Raw genomic sequence first — 3,959 nt, forward strand, 5'->3', positions numbered from 1 at the left:
TACCCGAGACCTGGGGCCGTGGCCTTGGGCCGGGACAGGAGACCACCCGATGCGTCTGGAACAGTCTGCTGGACTCTCGGGCCCCACGCCCGCTGCTGCTGCTGTGCCCGCGCCAGTCTCCGTGGCCTGACCCCAGCCACTCTCTGGACCGGTGGCCAGCGGCTGTTTGGAAACGTTGGGGCAGGCCCTGCAAGCTGGGGGCTTGGGGGTGAGAAGCCCCGAGGCCTGCTGGGGGCCCTGGGCGGGGACGTCTCGGCCCAGACCCTCCTCTGCCCACACAGGGTCAAGGTGAGAGCCGTGTGGGACAGCGGGTGAGCCAGCGCCTGCTCCTTGTGTGGTGGCCCCGGGCATCAGAACGTGGCTCCCTCGTGGTGTGGACACTGGCATTTCTCTGTGGCTCAGAGGGACGCGTCCAGTCTGGGCCCGCTGGGCTCCTTGAGGCTTTCCGGTTGCCTCTGCCGGACTCCGTTCTGGGGGCTGCACCTGATTCGGTGCACATCGTGGGACACAGACTCCACGCTTGCCCTGGGAAGTGGCTTGTCCTGCCCAGAAGTGAGTGTGCTCGCACCCGGGCTGAGGGTGGCAGGCTCTTGACCTTCCCTTGGACCATGTCAGGGGCTGTCCCAGGCCCGGTGAGCCGGTGCTGTGCCAGCAATAGCCAGGAGGAGAACAGCGATTTTTCTCACACGCACAGAGCTCATGAGGGCAGTGCCACTCCAGGCAGACAGCTGGGAGGTGGTGTTTTTATTTCAGAGAGCTGTAGCTTTTGGTTTTTGTTTTTTGAGAGAGAGAGAGAGAGAGAGAGAGAGAGGGAGGGAGGGAGGGAGGGGGGGAGGGGCAAAGGGAGGGAGAGAACTTCAAGCAGGCCCTGTGCTCGGTGCGGAGCCCGATGTAGGGCTCGATCTCTCGATCCTGATCATGTCCTAGGCTGAAACAAGAATCGGGTGCTCAACAGACTGAGCCCCTCCAGTGCCCCCAGAGCTGTAGCTTTTAAAGCAAAAGAGGGAAGTCTCCTGTCAGAGGTGCTAAGCAGAGTGCTGATGCCCTTTGAGCAGTCCTGGGGCTGAGAGGCCACGGACCGATGGCCAGAGAACAGACCGTTGCTCCAGTCATGTTGGGGACTAGGCGAGGGCGATACAAGAGGAGAGGGTCGTGCTGAATGGGCCCACTTATTTCATTCTCCCGTGTTTTATCATGAAAATTAAAAAATCTACAGAAAGGATCACAGAGCAAACAGCTGCTTGCCCTCACTTGGCTCTGCGGCCGTCTGGGATGCTCCGTTAGCTCCCGGCCTCCATCCACCTCCTTCCTCCCACCGGATCGATGCCTTTCAGAGGGAGTGGCAGATGCCATCATATTTGACCCCTGAACCCTTGAGTGTGCCCGTCAGCCTGCAGCTCATTTGTTTGTGGCTCCTGGGCCTGCTGATTATTGCTGTGTGTGAAACACAAAACCTGTCAGGGTGCAGTCGTAAAACACGCAGACCAGCCTCACCGTGCGTCTTGTAAGCCGGCTCAGGAGACCGCGCCCGGGATGAATGGCAGGCGTCTAGGGGGCAGTAAAGGCTCATTCAGAAACCTGTGCGGGGCGCCCGGGGGCTCAGTCGGTTGAGCGTCCAACTTCGGCTCAGGGCACGATCTCACAGTGCATGGGTTTGAGCCCCGGGTCTGGCTCTCCGCTGACAGCCCGGGGCCTGGAGCTGCTTCAGATTCTGTGTCTCCCTCTCTCTCTCTGCCCGTCCCTGCTTGCTCTCTGTCTCTGTCTCTCAAAATAAAATAAAGACATAAAAAAATAAATAAACAAACCAGTGTTAACAGGCTGGGACCTCGGGTGACCGCGGGTAGCTGCCCGCCAGCTGTCTGCGTACTTCCAGAGCCTGGGCTGCCTCCGGCCTCACCCTCCTCTTCCCTGGGCTCCGGACGTGGTGGAGGCCGGACACTGGTGGCCCGTCTCCAGGTCCCGCTGGCCCTGCCGGCTGGGTCCCTTCCCGCAGAGCCGTGCGACCATGCCATCCGGCCCCTCCCTGGCGCCCCTGGAGCTTCAGCCAGGGTTCTCCAGACAAACAGAGCCGGTTCTTAACCGACTGAGCCACCCAGGTGCTCTGTCAGAGCCGGTTCTTTATATGAAGAAATTTGTTGTAAGGAATTGGATCCCACAGTTAGTACAGGTTGAGAAGTCCCAAGATCCGCCATCAGTGGGCTGGAGACCCAGAGGAGCCAAGGGCATAACTGAAGTCTGAAATCAGGGAGGCCCAAGACCTTGGAAGAGCCTGTGTTTCCTTTCAAGTCCCGAGTTAGAAAAGACGGATGCCCTGGGGCGCCTGGGTGGCTCAGTCGGACTTCGGCTCAGGTCATGATCTCACAGTTTGTGGGTTCGAGTCCCATGTTGGGCTCTGTGCTGACAGCTCAGAGCCTGGAGCTGCTTCAGATTCTGTGTCTCCCTCTCTCTCTGACACTCCCCCACTCAGGCTCTGTATCTCTCCCTCAAAAATAAGTAAGCGTTAAAAAATTTTTTAATAAAAAAAGAAAAGACAGAAGACCCAGCTCAAGGGGTCAGACATGTGTCCCCTCCTTGTGGAAGAGCCTTTTCTTTCTAGGCCGTCCACTGATTGGGTGAGGTCCACCCTGTGGGGAGGGTGGTGAGTTTTACTCAGGGCCCTGATTCAAATGCATATCTTACCTGGAAACACCCTCACGGGTCCCCCTGGTGTAAATGTGTCATCCTGGGTCACGGGGCGGCCGGGGGGGGGGGGGGGCCTGTCACCCAGCAGAGCGTGTGGTTTGCTCAGGTGGGAATTTTAGTCTGACTGTTTTATGGACACGGCTCACTGCAGATGTCCATGTCCCGGCGTTAGGGACGTCTCGTCCCCTCTGCCTTCTCTCCAGGAGGGCCGTGTCCCAGTCTCTGACTCCCCCCTGACGGGAGGCTCACCACTTCACAGGGGTGCTCACTCCGTCTTCCAGGGCAGCACTCGTTGGCACTGATCCTTAGAGGCCTGGTTTCAGTTGTCTGTTTTATTGAGCATCCGAAAGACATTTGGATTCTTAGAATTCTTGAGAACTTTTCCAGAGATCTGTGTGGGTCCACGGGTGCGCGTAGGGCTCTGCCACCAGCCTCAGTGCTCGCCGGGGCCGCCGAGCAGCGCCGCCTGGCCGGCCCCGGCGTGAACGTGCCCCTCTCTCTTCCCGCAGTGCTGCACCGCTACAGACACGTCCTGGGACTGTGGCAGCCGGACATCGGGCCCTACGGGGGACTGCTGAACGTGGTGGTGAGTCCCGGCGCGTGGGGGGGGGCCCGGGCCTCTCCTGTGTCTTCTAGAGCACCCGAGGCACAGGTACCTGACAGCCTGCGCCCCCGGCTCCCTCACAGGCGCGCTCCTCTGGGTTTCCAGGCGCGGCGCTCGGTCTGCTGGCGGGCCTGCACCCGTGGCCGTGGCTGCTGCCCCCAGGAGTGGCCCTGGCCTCTGGCCTGGGGTCACGGCCAGCAGAGCGCCTTGCTCTGGCCGGGGTGTCCCCCGGGAGAGCCTAGGCACCTCCTGCTGTCTGGGCCCGCGTTCCCTAGTGGGGAGCGGACACCGTGGAAGCCTCTGCTGGCTGGCTCGGCCGGGCCGCCTGGGGGCCCCCGGGGGCCGTGTCACTGTCGTTTGCTCACCGGGTGGGGCTTGGACGGGGATAAAATAATATTCAGTGATTCAGTGGAAACCTCCCTTGAGAAACACGCTGTGTATTTGTGTCTCATGTCGCTGGGGAGAGCCTTGCGCTTAGCATGGCGTGGCAGGACAAGCCGGTCCGCTCCCAGCGGCTTCTGAGAGGAGGGGATACTTGGGGGAGAGCCGGCGCAGCGCTAGCTCACCCTGTGGACTGGCGCGGCTGGCCACAGAGGTGATGGCGCCCTCCTCGCCCCCCCCCCCCCCCCCCCCCCCCCCCCCCCCCCCCCCCCCCCCCCCCCCCCCCCCCCCC

The 3,959-nt window shown here is 61.4% G+C and overlaps 1 protein-coding gene across 1 annotated transcript in view; it reads left to right on the forward strand.

Annotated features, from left to right (window-relative positions):
- Nucleotides 1-3,959, forward strand: part of FBXO31 (F-box protein 31) — a 34,571-nt gene that overhangs the window by 16,189 nt on the left and 14,423 nt on the right. The window contains exon 2 of the mRNA XM_029925458.1: nt 3,192-3,268. The gene's annotated coding sequence lies outside the window, so the exon portion shown is untranslated. The remainder of the gene's footprint in view (nt 1-3,191; nt 3,269-3,959) is intronic.

This window comes from Suricata suricatta, chromosome 16, assembly GCF_006229205.1.
Source record: "Suricata suricatta isolate VVHF042 chromosome 16, meerkat_22Aug2017_6uvM2_HiC, whole genome shotgun sequence".
In the NCBI taxonomy this organism is placed as follows: domain Eukaryota; kingdom Metazoa; phylum Chordata; class Mammalia; order Carnivora; family Herpestidae; genus Suricata; species Suricata suricatta.